Source organism: Podarcis liolepis, assembly GCF_965112155.1.
Source record: "Podarcis liolepis genome assembly, chromosome: 12".
NCBI classification, from domain to species: domain Eukaryota; kingdom Metazoa; phylum Chordata; class Lepidosauria; order Squamata; family Lacertidae; genus Podarcis; species Podarcis liolepis.
Window position 1 is genome coordinate 15,144,319 of NC_139563.1, and position 18,929 is coordinate 15,163,247.

General features: G+C 43.1%; 2 long non-coding RNA genes across 2 annotated transcripts; one reads left to right on the plus strand and one right to left on the minus strand.

Annotated features, from left to right (window-relative positions):
• Positions 1 to 1,204: 1,204 nt before the first annotated feature.
• On the minus strand, positions 1,205 to 8,832 carry LOC310689600. The gene is made up of 2 exons (XR_014517545.1): positions 8,360 to 8,832; positions 1,205 to 5,490 (listed from the first exon to the last, which is right to left on the minus strand). It is a non-coding gene; the product is annotated as an uncharacterized lncRNA (long non-coding RNA).
• On the plus strand, positions 6,551 to 11,585 carry LOC310689544. Its single transcript, XR_014517472.1, has 3 exons — positions 6,551 to 7,730; positions 10,542 to 10,670; positions 11,258 to 11,585. It is a non-coding gene; the product is annotated as an uncharacterized lncRNA (long non-coding RNA).
• Positions 11,586 to 18,929: the final 7,344 nt, after the last annotated feature.

Genomic DNA, 18,929 nt, shown 5'->3' on the forward strand with positions numbered 1-18,929 from the left:
ATGGTAAAAATATCCATAAAAATGCATATATGTTTGTGAAAATAGCTTACAAAAAGGCACTGTGTTCGAGAACATTGCATACAAACAAAGCACTTTGCACAAAAATGCAGGGTTTTTTCTAAGATCACAAACTGATGAGGAATTGTGGAGAACTGAATTTAAGACTGGAAAAATTGGAAACCAAAATTGACAGATTTACCTGTCCCTCTGCGACAGTCCCTTTTTATTTCTGGTTCCACAGTAATAAGAAATGGGTTATCACAACTGTTTGCTATGAGCAATTTCTGTTTCACTTAACCAGAGATGTTGCTAGGTACTTTAACAGCTCAGGGCACAGCCTATTTGCATAAAACTTACATCTCTTGCTTTATATGCATAGATACAAATTTAGGCCTCTGAGCAAATTAAGATGGTCCAGAATGTCTGGGGCCCAGTTCAAAAGACCCATGCCTCAGGCTTCCTGGGCCACCCCCAATCATCACTCCTGCACATTATTCAACCCACATGTGAAAGGTTTACAGTAGAGACCAAAACAAGATCCATGATAAAAAAGGAGTGAGAAAGCAACTAGCATGGTCTGGTGATGGTACGCATTGATCCTGAGAAAGCAACTAGCATGGTGATGGTACGCATTGATCCTGAGTCTTCCATATCCTTGGCTAGCCATTTAGTCATTTTTCTCTACAGATTAGAGTGACAAAATATTGCCATTCAATAATCTTGTGCATTAAAAATAAATATTAACCTGTAAACAGTCACAGTTTGACTCTGGGGGCCTTTCTGTTCCACCTATTAAGGTCCTCAGATGAGTTGAGGTCCGTGTATTACTTGCATGTCCTTGTGTATATATTGCGGATATTGCCACTTTAATCAGTGGGGGAGATGGGAAGCAGAGCTAAAAGCCCAGCTCCATCAGGCAACTCCAACCCCAGAACTATGCAAGCTGGTCATTGTATGTAAGTCACTCTGGGAGCCTTTGGGGCGCTAAAGAGTGTGAGGTACAATGATTCTAATGAATGAATGAATGAATGAATGAATGGTGTCTCCAGGCAACTTATTTTACTGGGCATCTTGATTTGTTTGCAAGGAGATTACATGACATTGATTATTGATGATGATGCATCAAGCAATCGTTATCCTACACTTCCCAGTGAATTTTCCTGTCATTTTCCATATTGCAAAAAGTCCCCAAAAAATTATTTGGGGGGGGTGGGAGAAGACCACTTATCAACCTTAATAGTGCAGCCTCAATTTTCCAGTATCTGATTGAATCTCACTCGAAAATAGCAACAGTGTGGAAACACCCAAAGGCTACCCTGTGGTAGAGGGCGATTGTGACTCATGAGCTGCTAAGTTCTTCAAGAGACTGCCTTTAGGTTGAAGCAGGATCTAAGCTTTCATTAAACCAGAGAGTGAGAGATTCCAGCCTTCGTGGCTCTAGAGCAAAGCTGGTAAAATCTGGACACTGTGTGTTATCAGCTTACTTTGCTAAGAGAATCTGATGAGCTCCATAGGAGTTCAATCCCATTTAACATAATTCCGATCCCGCCTTATTAGTCCTGGTGTGTCTGAAGTGAGCAGGAGCTGCATGGATTGTGTTTTTATGTTGGACAGGCAGTACCATTATGCTACTTTCCCCCCTGCCCCCATCTTTTCCCACCTCCGATAAACAAAGAAAAATAAGGGTTTGTTCTGCTTCATTGGAGCAAAAGCACAGTACAATAGAGGACCATTCAGCAGCATCAATAGTGCTTGTCCTGTGACTTCTACTTAAAAAAAGATGTCCATGGGGAGAGCTGGATTGCACGGTAGTGCAGTGTGGAATTTGTACTGTAGTGATAGACGTGGATGAATGACTGGAACGCCAGTAGCCCATAATGTATAAAAATCATGGAGTGTTCTTATTTGAAAACCTGTTATTCAGTTTATTTTAGCCTGCAGATGTGCGAAAGTTAGCGTACTTAAGCCCTGCATAGGATACCTCTCATCTGCCTTTGTCATCCTGTTCTGAACTTCCCTCCTTAAATTTATATTTTTCTCCCATTGCTGCAGCTATGTCATGGCTTCCCCTTATGGTCTTGAGAAAGCTCCTGGCCATGACCCATGTAAAGTTTGATTGCCATACTGGCTAACTCTGAGAAAGTTTCCAAAACGCCATTCCGCTTCCTTGACATTTTAAACATTTAATGAGTTTTCGTTGTTAATTTTAACTTCAAACAATTACAGCGAGCACTTCCTAATCTCGTTTGGGATTATAATATTGCAGTACATGAAAGAGCTCTTTCTTGATTAAGGAAAGAATTTTCTAAGGGAATAGATTGTCACTTGGCCTGGTGTTTGACCATGTTTCCATGGAGCCAGGCTGCATGCAACTCCTGTTGTCAGATGAATGAACCGTGGCAGCTGGGAGGAAAACGTATGGACTGTCGAGCAGGACTGGATGCCTATTCCAGCTGAGCCACATTCATCTCGAGCTAGTCAGCAAGTATTAGGCAACAGATAACAGATATGGGGTGGATATTGATTTCTGCAGGACCTAGGAGAGTTCCCAGAAAGGAAAAGCATCATTTCAGATGTTGACCTAAGTCATGGGGTCAGCAGTGTGGCACCTGTGGGTGCCAGTGTGCTGTTGGTACTTCCTATGGCCCCAGCGAAGGTTGGCAGTAAATATCCTCTCAAAAATCTATAATTCACAAGGGACTCTTTGCTTTTCCTGCTGAGTAGTGGTTCAGCCTCTCCTACATTGATCCCCCTTCTCCACTTAAATGCCCACATTTCATTGGAGCCCACCCTCACATCTGTTCTGAACAGAGAAGAGATGCAAGAGGAGGTGAAGCCAAACCTGCCCCACAGGACTCAAGAATGCTGGTGCCAAAAGGTCCCTATCCAAGCCAAACAGTAATGGCATAACATGCATCTACAGGCCTAGAGTCGTCATGGAGCTCAGGATTAAGAAACCCCTGAAACCCATTGGCTAGGTTTTAGGCTAGGAGGCCAGCGTATATCAGGTCCTCCCTCTTGAGCCCTCCAGTTGTTCAGAACAACACTGGTCTCTGGCTCCTTGTGCCTGATTCTTGTCCCCACCCACCTTTCTTGCAATGTTGTACCTTGCCTGAAGACCTTGTGATACTGATCTTAGACGGTTGCCTGGCTTGGACTCTGCATCATGTTTTGGACCTAGACTGAGTCTCTATGCTTGACCTTGGTTTGTTGGGACTCTGCTGCACCCTTGCCCTCATTGGTGAGTGTTTTGCTAAGAGGCTTGTATCACCTGGGGCAGGGACCCTAGACACCCACAAGAGCATGACACACACCCATGGAGTCATCAGTATGATGTGTACCTCTGGTTGAGTGGCCTGCTCTAGGGAACGGGAGCAGAAGACCACTTAACAAAGCTCTGCGTTGCTCATCTGACGGGGCTGTTAGATGTTGCCTGTGCCAACTGAGAACAAGTGACTTCTGCAGCTCCTAAAGGGGGGTTATTATTACATTTTTAATGAAGATACTAATTTCCATAATGTGATGGCATATAAAAGGTCATCGTCAATCTGTCACAAGAATAATGAGCTAATTGCTTGAAATGACAACCTTGTCCCACTTTAAAAGTATGTTTGTGTGCTGAAAACCTACGTTTTAAAATTATTGTGCTTTAATCACTGAATCGCTCATAAGTTATTTTTAAAAGCGAGTGAAGGCTTTGCTAGCACTTGGCATGCTTGAGTGTCTTTGTGTGTCAGCAAAAGTTGTGGAATGTCGGCGGCTAAGTTGGGAGCTGTTCCGCTTTACTTTATGGGTTTCCTTCCTTTAGCTGTGATGCAAAGCACAATTAGTTGAAAGCAGGTCTCACAGAAACGAAAGGATCATAGCAGGGTAGGGTTTTAGGGATGTGTAGCCAATGAACTCTTAGATCAGAAATGGTTAGTGTGGTACCCTCCAGATGTTGTTGGACTTTAGCTTCCATTATCCCTGACCAGTGCCTAGGTTGCCTGTGTCTGATAGGAGCTGGAATCTAACAATGACTGGATGGCAACACATTGGCTATCCTTGCTCTAAATCAGTGATGGCCAAATTTGGCCCTCCAGCTGTTTTGGGACTACAGCTCCCATCATCCCTAGCTAACAGGACCAGTGGTCAGGGATAATGGGAATTGTAGTCCCAAAACAGCAGGAGGGCCAAGCTTTGGCCATCACGGCTCTAGATGGACAGAGAGGAGATGGAAGACATTTAAGAAATCTTCCTTAAATATTTTTATTTATTAAATTACAAGATGCAACAAAACACTGTCAGGAAGGATATATCACTTTACAAAGAGATCCAACATAGTGTATAAAGGGGGAACCTTAGGCATGGGAGACCAAATACCTAAGAAGATAAGAAGAGCCTGCTGGATGAGACCAAAGGCTCACCTAGTCCAGCATCCTGTTCTCACAGTGGCCAAACCCAATGCCCGAAACCGGCAAGCAGGATTCAAACACAAGAGCACTCTCCCATCCTGTGGTTTCCAACAACAGGTAATACAGCCAGCCAAACCTTTCTGTCTGCCTCTTGGGACTCTCCCGAGGCCATGCCTCTCACTGGACTTGCTTTCCACTATCCTTTACTTTAGAGGACAACTGTCAAATCATTGCCGAAACAGCACGGAGACAGGGGACACTAAACGAGAGGGAGCCACTCCTTGCATGTGGACAATCCGTTAGGTAATGCTGATGACCAGCTGCTGTGGTCTGGGTGGGACTCTGAAGTGCTCTGACTTAAAAGCCAGATACAGAGTGCTGGATCAGTGTCTACCTTATAGACTTGTGTATCCCCTGACCACCTAGCTGTTTACTGACACACACAACCTGCCACATGTTTGGACCTCGACCTGCCTCCAGACCATGCTCTCTGTATTGACCCCTGATAGTTCCTGGCTGCTGTCTCTTTGCACCCACCCAAAGCAAGAAAGGGTACCTGCCTGTACTTTGAGATCCCGGTCAGAGGCTCCTCTCTGGGGGTTCCCTCGCTTTCTTGGCACCCACTTGTCTTTTTCCAAGCATCAGGTGACAATCTCTTCATTTTCTCATCTTTTCTCCTACCGTAGACCCAATTCCACCTTAGATCTCCAACCCTCCTTTTTGTGTGTGTGTCCTTTTCTTTTGCAAGGCTTGTCCCCTATCATGATGACTAACTTCTCTCTGCAACGAGTGCCCTTTCGTCGCACAGGCAAAGTCCCATTTCCAGCTACTATCTTTGAAAACAAGCCTGTCTGTTTTCTCAACACTGCTAGCTGGAGCCAGAGACAAATATTGATAGATAGCGGCAGTGTTTAATTTATTTCATTGTTGGAGATTGATTTCCTCCCTTCGCCTCCACCAGTATTGGCTGCCTTCCCAGAAATGTCTCTTAATTTGTTGCCTTTAAGGTGTCGCCGCCAGACTGGGTGGTAGTGGTGGAATATAAAATATACATTTTTTTTAGATGCATACTGGACATTTGACATAGAATGACGTTCTAACTGCAGCCCACGGTAGAGGAAGGAACAGTGTTGGCTGAGATTGAAGGACAAAATACGGGGATACGCACTCATAGCTAAGATTGAAGGAGGGGTATTGATTATTGGGACCCTCTTGGTTTCTCTGCTGCAGGGCAGATGACCATCTTCTGCTTTGACAGCAGAGTTGCCTGGCAGCCTGAGAATGAAATGGAGAGCCATAAAAGCAAGCAGAGCGGAGTGCACCGTCAGCTAGTCTGTAGTATATTAATGCAGACAGTGTGGGGTTGAGCATCTTCGGGGGAATTCAGTAATGGCTGTTGCCATCACTTCACAATCCTCAAGAAGGAGGTTGCTGACTTTATCATTTTTTGGTCTTTCGGTTGATGGGCACTGATAGCTCACTCCCAGGCTGCTATCTCACACTCCCAAGCGGAAGGGCTACTTGGAGGTGTGTGCAAGGAGACATTCCAGAGCACTGAAGCTCACAGTGGCTTGCCGGGCAAAGCACACCCATCTTAATTGCAGCATGACAGCAATTCAATAGAGGCACACCCTCTTGAGCCAGAGCTGTCAGACTGGACCAGTGGCGTGTATTTATAGCATTATCTTAATAGATATATACTCGTGAGTAAACCGTGTTGCTTTGCTTGGGACTATCTGCTTTTGAACTGCCAGACTTGATCCACTCCCAGGCTGATCTAGAGACTGTTTTATGCCCTTTAGATTCAGCAAAGGATCAGCTACTTTTCGGTCAGAGGAAGGGAAAGTGCTTCCCTCAAAAAGCAGGATAAATCCGGGGGAAATGGCCAGGTTAAGCATTACCTCTGATGAAGCAGGATCTTACTTACAGAAGTACTTTCTGCAATAAGTTTTAGTTTTGAAGGTGCCTGTGCTGTTTTTCTGTTTAAAACAAAAACCCAAAGCGACTTTAACCCTTTCCCTTCACATGCAGTCCTGTCTATCAACCAATGACCATAACAATTTTAAATGGTTTCGACTGCTTCTTATATGTGCAGACTGGTTTATGATCATTATTTACAACTAAAATGGTTTGAAGTATGTAAATATTTCACATTTATTTTATAGGTAATGAAAGCTAACGCTGAAGTACTGTATAGTGATTTGCCCTAAGTCTGCAACTGATATTTGTATGCAAACAGGGTGCCATTTACATCTCATAAAAACCTTTGACTGCATACATTCCATACATTTAAGGAATATCCCCCCTTCTCAAATTCTGAGAACTGTTGTTTGTTAAGGGTGCTGGGAATTGCAGCTCTATGGTGGGCAAACTACAATTCCCAGGTTTCAAGGTGGGGTGCTTTAAATGTTTGGTGGGTACACAGCCTTTGTCTCTGTTACGCTTATGTTCCACTTCCTGATTTGTTTTGTGCACAAATTTGTATTCCTTATTTCAGGAGAAGTCTTGAGCATTCTTTCTTCCCTAAAAGTGACTGTGTACACACCATACATTTAAAGCTCATTACTTTCTTCAAAGAATCCCAGGAACTGTAGTTTGTTAAGGGAATTTGCTGGGAATTGTAGCTCTGTGAAGGGGATTGTTTGGGGGAAGTTGCACTCTTCAAATGTGTGCTGGATGTGCTTAATGTGGCTCTCTCAATAGTGTGCCCTTGTACTCTTTCTAGATATCCATCCGTTAGTTAGTTCATCAGAGGAAGTTTGGAGGTTGAAACAGATTCAGCGGAGGATGTTCCATTATAGCAAATGGGGCACTGCCCCACCAGCCTCCGTCTGCCTTCAGCCAGCCCCCATCTGCCTGCCTTCCTATAACCAGTCTAAGGGGTGGTTCTGGCTTTCAGCTTCCCCCTCCTTAGACTCAGTGTTGCCCTTGTAGAACTGAGTTGGGAGGAGGATGGGGAGACAACTAGAGTGGATTGGCTCTGCCTCTCATTGACTCTGGCGCCACCTACTGTTGGCCTCCCTACCTTCCACCCTACCAGTTCCAATGGGCACCAGCTGCTGCTGCTTTGTCTGCTAAACCCTTAGATTACCAACTTGTAGACCAGCATCTGACCTGATAGCAACAACAGCTCTGTCCTGAGCAAATGAGTTGACTGACCAGCTCATAAAGAGATATGCGTCAAGGGAAAGTTTGTTAATTCAGCTGTTCTGCTTGGCTGGTGTTTTAACCTCTATATGTGGAAGAAAATGAGGAGGAGGAGGAGGATTTTACGCCATAGCAGACCTTGACCATTTCCCTCCCATTTCCATGGAAAGAGTTGCAGAAAACAAGGAAGTGAGTAATCCACCTACTGCTTCACAGGCTTACCTAACAGCCCCAAATCCCATTATGGATAATAACTACGGGTATGCTTCAAGCGCACAACACTCTTCTTTTGCATTAATCCAGGGAGATCTGTTGTTCATAACATAGGTTTATGGTGGGCATATTTTGGAGACTGATGCCCATCAATTTGATGTTTAATTGCAACAAGGGAACACTTTTTCATACATTCAACTCTTTCTGTCAAGCATGCTGTGGTTGTTTATTGATTGCTTCCTATGTTTCTAGGCTTGATACTCTCATCTCACCAAAATGTCAAGGTCTCAGCAACTGAACTGCTTGCAAAGGACGAGAGTACAAATTATAACATGGTTCACTGCTTGCTGAATTTACTTTAATAGCAGCTTTTCCATATGACTCAAGAGTCTTGTCATACCTCTTATTAGAGCTGTGCTTTGTTTTCATTTCATGAAGTTCCCATTTTTATTAATTGGTCAAAGGGTATCTATATCATTTAGCCATTATCAAACAAAGCAGATCTGGATCTGACTGGGACCAGGATAGGAGAATACTAGGAGCCCCATTCTAGAAAAAGTCAGTCTTTTCAGACCTGGGTCCCACCTTAAGCCTAAACTTTTCACCATCTACTTGCCTGGTGCTAATATTCTTTTTGCAACCAATTTAGGTCATTCTGCAACTCATCAATGATTTAATCTTCTCAAGACAAAAGGGTTGAAACAAGGTGATAAGTAGCATGAAGCCTATATGGCAGGAGCTCCCAATTTGTTGTCTTGAGTCCACAGGCTTCTTTGAGGCCGTCTCTGACATGTCTGTGGATTTGAGGTTGAAGACTGGAAGCAGCACATCCATCACATTAAATATTCATATTGATTTTAAATTGTGTTTCTATTGCTTCTTTTATTTCTTATATTGCATTTTATTGTATTCCATGGAATCCAAATTTTAATGCAGCAGGGTACTATATATACGAATAAATGATGCAGTAAAAATGCAATTAAAAATCATACAGCATCTAGCGCATTGTAATTGCTACAAGAGGCAGAAAAATCACTAAGTGGTCCTTCCAAGATCCTCATTGGTTTTCAAGTGGTCCATTATCCTGCTTGGCAGGGGGTTGGACTCGATGGCCCTTGTGGTCTCTTCCAACTCTATGATTCTATCAAGGCCCTGCCTCCCAGCCAAAGGAATGGACATGGCAGATAGTTAACTCTTTATTGTCAAAGCTGACACAGTACATTGGTACCTCGGGTTAAGTACCATACTTAATTAGTTCCGGAGGTCTGTTCTTAACCTGAAACTGTTCTTAACCTGAAGCACCACTTTAGCTAATGGGGCCTCCTGCTGCCGCTGCACGATTTCTGTTCTCATCCTGAAGCAAAGTTCTTAACCCGAGGTACTATTTCTGGGTTAGCAGAGTCTGTAACCTGAAGTGTATGTAACCTGAAGCGTATGTAACCTGAGGTACCACTGTAGTTTCCACGGCTTGCAAGCTGCATGTACAGTCACATTATTATTATTATTAATTATTATTATTATTATTATTATTATTATTATTATTATTATTATTATTATCTATTGTCCTTCCCACGCTCCTGGACATTAAAGCCTTCCACCTGCCATCTGGAGGAGGCCAGGAAAAACCTGTAGACTTCAGGTCAGACCCAGAACTCTGGCAATCCTACATCTGAGAGATGTAGTGGGTGGTGAAGCTGACTGCAGCCCACAACACAATTAACCTCTCTCTTACTCCCATTTACTCTTCACATAGTGCGCTGCCACCTCTGGTTTGAAAAGCAGTGTGCATATGACATTAGTCACAATCCACATCTATCCCATTTCTATCCTGCCATTTCTTATGCGTTTGTTCCCTGAACCTGATTTGATCTGAATTTATAAAAACAGCAACCCAGCTGCATTTTAAGCTGGTAACAGCATCAGTGTTCTATTACCTAATTTTTACTTGTCTCCTTCTACCACTAGCCTGGTAGCATCTTTCCTTCTCCTGCTCTGTCTGTTCTGTCTCGTGCATTGACAACAACAAAAGCACTGCTCTCTCTCTAAAAAAGTGTGGCTTTGCATAGCTGCCTAGGGTTGCCTCGTGGTATGGACAATCCCCTGCCTGTAGGATTTGCAGGCCTTCAGCACAATCTGCATTTATCTCTACTTTGTCAAAGTGGGAAGTTATTTCAGAGCTGGGGAGGAAATAATCCTTGGCTGATGTGTGTTATGCTTTGCGTTCCTGAGAGTGGAGCAGTCAGGCTGCCGTAAGTGCATTATAATCCATTGAGTGACATACTCATTACACTCCAAAGCTCTTTGGCTCATTAGTATTGATGCCTTTTTGTAACGATAATTGCAAATGAGAGAATCTGGTTTTTAATAACTTAGGAACCACTGCCCCATACATACTGATGCAGGCAGGCAGCTGGAATGGTTTCAAAAAATATAAACTGCCATCCTATAGAGACAGCTCACATTCTGCATCTAAAGGAGACAACATAGACAGAAAAGCCTCTTTGCCTATGAGATGGAGAAAATTAACCTCTGTATAGCCGTTACTTGCATTCAAGTTGTCTAGAGTCAAAGATCAAGCTTTCAATTTGCCCAATTAAGCTTTTTAGCTCCTATGTATGGAATAGATTCCACATCAAGCCATTAGGACAAATGCCCCCTGTAGATTTGTCCTTAATAAACTCAAGGTGATAGCTACTTTAAATTCACAGTGCTGAATACCTGCTTTTTTTGTTCTGTAGAAGCTTGCATATGCTTCTCGATGGATTTGTAACTTTCTTTGGTACACAGGAACTTTATCCACATAAAAATGGAATGAAAAACGGTGGAATGGTTATGCATTCAGATGAGCTCTGGATCCTTAGGAGGATGCAACCTCGCACAGAAAACTTATGAGAAAAGAAGTGATTGACAAATCAGGTAAGGACATAATTATTTTGTTAGATATTTCAGCCTCAGCTTTTATCAGTAATTCAAAGGTGTTAAATTTAAAAACATGCAGTAATACCCAACAACAATTTTTTCTTAAAATGCCAAGGACAGAGATGAATCTTAGGGAAGCAACATTTGGCATATATAAGGGGCATATAACTGGAATAAATCTTTAAGTAAAAGTTTATATGTTATCCTCCAAGTCAAGGCTATGAGCGATTCGCAAGTGTATATCCTCAAACTTACTTCTACTTCTACTGTTTCAATGTTGGGTTTTTTTTCTCTCCTCTTGGGAAAAAAAATCAAAGTATTGTTGTGAGTTTGGGGTGTGGGGTAGGCTATATCTTTGAGTCCCTTCCAATTCTTTGATCTCCTGGTTGTTTATTTATCTATTTTATAAAAATGATATACCACTTGGTTGTAAGAAACTGTTAAAGATATAAGTTTAATATGCATAAAATGTAAAGTTTGTATGCATTGTGTTTGAAAACATTTTGCAAAGAGACATTTTCATTAGGCATGGGAGGTTTCACTCTGGAAAATGCGGCAGAAAGGTTTGTATGTTTCCATTTCAGCCTTTATGCTAATTGATGATCCATCCAGAAACAGAACTGCAGATCTCTTACATCAGGGAAATGAGACCTGAGAACTCAGTGTTTTTGTCAGCAATGGAGCCAGGAGCAGCAGAAGCTCAGTTTTGGGAAGATGAACAAGCAAGTTGCTTAGGATCTATCTCTGAGAGCACAGAGAGGAAAATTCTTTTAGTCCTGAACTGTATTCAGAACTAAAAAGAAGACAAGACCACATTGCTTGCTTGCTTAAGAGCAATGTGTTACTAAATATTTTGTAAACATTTATTTGTAACTGTTTTAAAACTGTTCCTCAGTAAAGCTTTGAAACTCATTCTTGTGGTGAAGAGCAAATACATTTCGACTCTTCATAAGGTCCTGACCAGAGGTTCTATTGCAGCAACTCTAACATAAACCTCAATGCAATTTGAATTATACCAGGGTGTCCCTTAGGCTTAAAAATTTAGTCACCGGGAGCTCTCATTCAGATTAGTAGAAATATTTTTGATAATGACTTTCACTTGAGAAATTCAGGGCATTCTGTATAGAGGGATGTTAAGCACAGAGAAAGTGGGGAAAGTCCTGTTGTCAGTATAAAAGTCTTTGAGAGCATCTGGGGAGATAGAAAAGACTTCTGAGCTAACTGTGTGAGTGTAAAGCAATAGTCTGAGTTAAGAGAAAATTGATTGGGGTCATTCGTAGCTGGTGGATCCCAGTTGACCTCAATCAGCATAAAAGCCCAGGGCTCTAGCTGGATAATTGTATTGAAAACTTTTTAAGAAGGAAGGAAGGCTGCTGGTTCCCTCACTAGGAAGAAAACAGTGAGACACAAAGGGGCTGACAGGAAGGACTTAAAGTCAAGTGAAGCCTTTCCTGGCTTAGGGATCAAAAGAAGGGGAAAGTTTGAGGGGCTTGATCACGTTAAGTGCAGTTAAAGGCACAGGAACAAGGAAATAAGCAAAAGCTAGCTAGTGTGTGGGAAATTGCTGTAGGTGGCGCTGTGGTCTAAACCACGGAGCCTCTTGGGCTTGCCAATCAGAAGGTCGGTGGTTCGAATCCCTGCGACGGGGTGAGCTCCCATTGCTCGGTCACAGCTCCTGACAACCTATGCAAGTAGATAGTTACCGCTCTTGTGGGGAGGTAAACGGCGTTTCTGTGCACTGCTCTGGTTTCACTGTTCCGTTGCACCAGAAGCGGATGCTGGCCACACGACCCGGAAAAACTGTCTGCGGACAAACGCCAGCTCCCTCGGCCTGTAAAGTAGGATTAGCGCCGCAACCCCAGAGTCGTCTGTGACCGGACTTAACTGTCAGGGGTCCTTTACCTTTACCTTTTTAGCTACTCTAGTGTGTGGGAAATGGCCCAGTAGAGGGGTGGACATTCGGCAAGGAAGCAAATTTAACTAATGGCCGGATTTGCTTGCTGGGTGTCTGTATGTCTTCTCGTTAGTCTTTTTTCATCCCACACGTATCAATGCATTTCCTCCTGGACTTACCAAACTGCAAACAGGTTGCCCTTGAATCCCTACCTCCCAAAAAAGTCTGGAGGTTCCCAGATAGTTTGCTACCAGGGCTGCCCTTGTTACTAGAAGTGAAATATCCTGGTTTCTTAAACCATCAGCTCCCACTAAGAAAACATCTACCAGCCTTTAGCTAGGAAGGTGTCTGGCAAAAGAAATGGCAGGAACTGGGCTCTCCCAGAGGTCCAGGGACTTCCTGCTTTTGAGGCCCCTGGCCATAACAGCAATTAAAAATGATAACATGAGAAAACAATGCAATCTAGAGCACTTAACAAAATAAATTTGTGTTTTACCAAATTGCATCTCTTCATTGTTTTAAGATTTGCAGACATTTTGGTCTAATGTGCAGCATTACACATCTTTAGTTGCCAGGCAAAGACATTCCTTTTTTTAAAAAGGCCTTTGGCTTTTTAACTGTCTGTTGCATGGGAAGCAAAATATTCCTGCTTTGCAGGGGGTTGGACTTGAAGACCTTCATGGTCCCTTCCAGCTCCACAATTTATGATTCTCTGGTGCTGACCTTTAAAGCCCTAAAACATCGGCCCTGTATGCCTGAAGGAGTGTCTCCACCCCCATCGTTCAACCTGGACACTGAGGTCCAGCTCCGAGGGCCTTCTGGCAGTTCCCTCAATGCGAGAAGCTAAATTACAGGAAACCAGGCAAAGGACCTTCTCGGTGGTGGCACCCACCCTATGGAATGCCTTTCCTCCAGATGTCAAGAAAATAAACAACGATCTGACTTTTAGAAGTCACCTGAAGGCAGCCCTGTTTAAGGAAGTTCTAAATGGTTGCTGTTTTATTATATTTGTTGGAAGCCACCCAGAGTGGCTGGGGCCACCCAGTCACATGGGCGGGGTACAAATAATAACATTATTATTTGTAATTAGTATTATGATTTTATGGCTGGGTGAGGATTTGAACCCAGGGTTTCCTGGTCTTGCATTTCAGCACTCTGTTGCACTGTTTCTCGTAACAGCATAATTTCCGGCATCGTTCCCAGAAGTGAAGTAATCCAAATGAGACTTAGGAGATGGGCTTGAATTCTTTCTGGTATGCAGTACAACCGGGTATTAGCGATAGCTCTTGCACCTGACTTCAGCCCTAGGCAGCTTGGCTGCTGTCAATAATATATGTAGGTGCAGCTGATTGAAATCCTGCTTACGGAGTCAGATCCAGCTCTTTATCTTTTGGCTGGGTCTGTTCTGATAACAGGGCTGGGGGAGAAAATCATTAAAGCATTAAGATGACAGATTACAAAAAGGGAGCACGGCAAGTCACCCAGAAGGTGCCTTTTGAATGCTGTTGCATTTTTGCAGCAGGAAGGCACTCGCTTGAGTTCTTTATCATTCTTTTCATTGCATCGTCATTGGTTCTGGCTGAATAGAAACTATGATGCTTAAAATTGTTCGTTGCGATACGTAAATTTGTTAGAGAGGTGAAGGTAGAGTTCATGAGCTTTTTTATGTTGGGCAGGTTTACTTTCACAGAAAAATGAGGAAAAAATATATAATAGGAAAATAAGTTTTTTTTTCTACCCAGCTCCTGGTCACTTTTCATTTTTCTCTCCCAGGAAAATCTCACCACTAGGTAAGATATCACGGCATTGTTTCCATGGTTACTCCCTCTCCCATGAATACATGGTGAATAAAGGAATATCTACCATTGAATAACCAGAGTTTCTTTTTTCTTCTCAATTTTTTCCCATTGAGTAAAACATTAAGTATATATGGTTACAGATAACTGGGGGTGGGGGGAGAGAGAAACAGCCCTGGACCATTTTTCACGGTACGCACATTAATCCTAGCAACAACAAATACTAAATAAAATCTAAAATTAGCATCTCCCCCTCCTTAAAGTTACTTTAGAATGGAAAAGACAACCTGCTTGCTTAGAAAAAGTTGTTACTGCTTCTTCCCCCTTCCCCCCATTACAAGATGGTCCCTTATTGTTTCCCTATACATGTGCATACTGTTGGGACCTTTTGATTTTGCTGTATGTTCAATAAAGTCAAACCAAACAGTATAAAACCTGTCCTTTTAGAATGTATTTGTCCCCTAACAGACTAAGCAACCTGGAAATACTACTTGTGTTGAGAAGAATCCTCCCCTCTCTTACTCAACGTGACTGCCGGTGCTTTTGATACCCTACAACCTCCTCCCCCCCCCCATTTATTCAGTTGAAGGGGACTTGTAGGAGCCGGGTTTGGGAGAAGGCATTATTGAACAAAGGCGTGCAAGCCTTTGGAACTCTGCTTCCAGCTCAATAAGCAACATTAATGCCTTTGCAGATTTGCAAGTGATTATTAACTTGTCGCATGCCATCAAGCTCACCTTTGTGTTCATAATATAAAACGGAATTCTTTTATGTACATCGCTCAGCCTCTTGGTGCACAGACGCAACCCCAAACCCTTATCTTGACGACGCTTCAATCTTCACACCGCTTTCAACAAAGCAGGCTGAAGGACGTGAATGAATTAAAAAGCCTTTATATAAAGACATTCATTCTCCAGGATGATAAATAAGCCGGTCGTAAATAGGCTTCAAGGACCATAACTCTTGTGGCTTTATCAGCCTTGTTTGTGATAAGTGTTGTTCATTTATTCATTACTGAAATTAAACGGCGAAAAGGATTAGTTGATTGCCCAGCTGATTGGAATATAAATGCTGTTCAAATGCACTGACACTTGCCAAGATGTTATAATTTGCCCAGAGCAGCTGAGAAGATACCAAAGGGGTGTCAAGAAAGGGCAGAATAAACTGTTGCGGGTCTTTAACGTTTTCTTTCATTGGTTTTGTGGTGGAAGTGATCCTTTGCTATGTAAAAAGAGAAATGTTGTGAGGAAAAGTTTGGTTGGAGGCCCTTGCCCACAACTCTTGAAGCCCAGTGGTTGACTAAAGGATTGTGGTCCTCAAAAGAATGTTGTACACTTGTTCAGAGAAGCAGTGCTGTTTCCAGGCTGCTCCATGTGGCAAATAGTACTGAGCTTTTGCCATGCACTATCGCTAGCACATACCTGTGGTACTTAAAATCTTGTGCTGACTGATTATATGCTACTGAGCCTAGTTCAAAGTTCTTGGATTAATTTACAATGTCCTTAATGACTAGAGTCCACGCCTGATTCCTTATATCCCTGTCCGATCACTGAGGTATTTGCTAGTGGCCCCCCCATAGCTCAGATGTACAGATCATATTGCAAAGGAGTCATGTTCAGCATGTGTTCAGCATTGTAGGGTCAATTTTCTGGAACTCCCAGCTGATATCAGACACGAGCCCCTCCCTACAAAACTTCCAGCACGTGCTGCTGAAGACGCACTCTCTCTCACACACACAAATCTAGCAGGCATTTTAACTATTTTTTTTTTATTTTATAGTTGGTTTGCAACTGATCTTGATTGCATTTGTTGAGTTTTATGAACACCCCTTTTAGCCAAGTGTAATGAGCTGGTATATAAATTGTCTAAATAAATGAAGACTCTCATACGCATGGCCCCCTAGTAGCGAGAGAGTCCAGGGGCAGCTTTGTCTGGATCAGGCTTCGCTTTGAGGAATAGTACTGGAGACACACAGCATTTTTACAAAATTTGCTTTTCGTTTACAAAATTATTTAATTCATTTATTCAGACTATTTCTTAACCACCCATCATTGAGAGGATTCCAAGGCGGTGTGGAAAGTGACGAGCATGGAAAATGGGGCACAGCGTGAGTGCTGGTCCTTGCAGGCCCCCTGCCCTCCATGCTTCCTGAACACTTGATACCTATTGGTTAGCATCCATGCGTCTTGGGAGACAATGGAAGAGTGCACCTTTGGGGGTGAAGTTGGAAGCCAACTCCCCATAGAGCACATCCTTGGGGATCCTGCCATCTTCCATTCTGTAGACATGATCAAGCCAGCATTGTAGGGATGGCGTCGGAGGGCGCGAGCACACCCTCCCCCACAGCATAAGACAAGCCACAGCTATCTAGCTGCCATGCCTACTCCTTGACCTTTTGTCTCCTCAGCAGTGTTCAGTGCCCTGACCTTTATCTCCTTTGCCAAAAGTATTGCTCATTTCCCCCTGTAATGGGAACATGATGTGGTGGAGCAAGTTGCGTAGATAACTAGGCAACACCCAGGCAGCTCAGGATTGGAGAAGTGTAAAGGGCAAAGCCCTGAATGTATCTTCCTGGTTTTGCATATCTTGCTAATAAAAAAAGCCTCCACAAAGAAGAAGAAGAGGAGGAGTTTGGATTTGATATCCCGCCTTTCACTCCCTTTAAGGAGTCTCAAAGCGGCTAACATTCTCCTTTCCCTTCCTCCCCCACAACAAACACTCTGTGAGGTGAGTGGGGCTGAGAGACTTCAGAGAAGTGTGACTGGCCCAAGGTCACCCAGCAGCTGCATGTGGAGGAGCGGGGAAGCGAACCCGGTTCCCCAGATTAGGAGACTACCGCTCTTAACCACTACACCACACTGGCTCTGGCACAGTGTGGCACCACACTAAGCTAGCAGTCAGCTTGCTCTCGCACAGCTCACTTGCATCCCAACTCCCTTGTCGGCTCCGTTATTTCTACAAGCATAGATGTTGCAGAGACAGGAGTGCAAATATGCTGGAGATGTGGGTTTGGGAGAGCACATCCTTGTTTGAGACTCTGTCCTGCCATGTGAAGACCAACACCCTGGATCAGGACATCACCCACACTCCACGCATCAGCATTAATGACCACATGCTTGGGGCGGTAGACGATTTTGTCTACCTGGGCTCCATTTGAAGGCAAAAATACAGTGCAGCTAAATTCGCAGTTGGAAAGTAAGCACACAACAACAGTAGACTTAAGTCACAGGGACCAATATTGGCCTTTAAAGCTATAAGAACCAGCCTACATACAACATACACACACAGCAACACTGGGCTCGAGATATTTTTTTAACGCCAGGCAAGAAAGGAGGAGAAAGTTATATCCCTATAAGTTAAAACACATGTGATGGCCTTGTCCCTGACTCACTTTGGCTGTGCATACATCACCAGTTTATAATGCAGTGAGGTTGTTCCTACCCACCTCCAATGAACTTCAGATCGCATTTACATGTCATTTTACATGTCAGAATGGGTTGAAAATGTTTCCAGATCAGCTGCTGTCCACACAAGTAGGTGTGAAAGATGTCTTCATATGGCTTAGATTTTTGAATCAGACTGAAGATGGTTTCCAGGGGAAATGCATTAAAACTGTGTTTCTCAAGATGTGGTTTGTGGCTAACGTATTGTGTACACAGCTTCACAAACCAGTGGTGTGAATGCACTGTAGAGTAATCAGGAGTGACAATGCTGACTTGGAGGCATGCTCATTGACATTTTGTTTGTGTAATAAGGGATCCTTCAACATAGCAGCATTGCCATGCAAGGGAGTGGTTCACCCCTCACACACACATTTTCAATAAAGATTTATATGTGACCACTGGCTTAGTATAGCAATTTTAGTTCAGGACCAGGGAACAATGCAAATTCTAAAGAAGCCTAGAATAAAATGTGTCTCTGATACTGCTAAGGAGTTATACAAATGCGTATTTTAACTCCCCAGATCTTCAACCTTGCCCCCCAATAGTATTTCAGAGGTTGCCCAGTCCAGAATTCCCTACCCCCTTTCAATTGTTCTCCATAAGAATTGTACAGTGGTACTTTGGTTTAAGAACAGCCCTGTTTAAGAACAATTTGGTTTACAAACTCTGCAAAACAAGAAATAGTGTCCTGGTTTGAGAACTTTACCTTGGTCTAAGAACAGAATCCTAACACTGGAAGGGCACCAGCGGCCAGAGGCCTCGTTAGGGAATGCACGTCTCGGTTTAAGAACAGACTTCTGGAATGGATTAAGTTCATAAACCGAGGTACCACTGTATTCCTCTAAGGGCCCTTCAAGATGTCCTGTTGTTGTAATACATCTTAATATTGTGCGATTCATTATTAGCTGCTGTGTGTTTGAAAATTCGACAAGAAATAAGTTTTTGAAATAAGAACCCTGTGGCCCTTAAATTAATATTAGCGTGCCAATTCCCCATTTCCCACCTGACTGCGACAGTAATCCTTGCAGTTTAGTTGCATTTGAAATACGTTTGATACCAACTCATGATAAGGTTCCAAGCGTTGTTTTTGAAATGTAGCCTATGTATGTAATGTGATACGTGG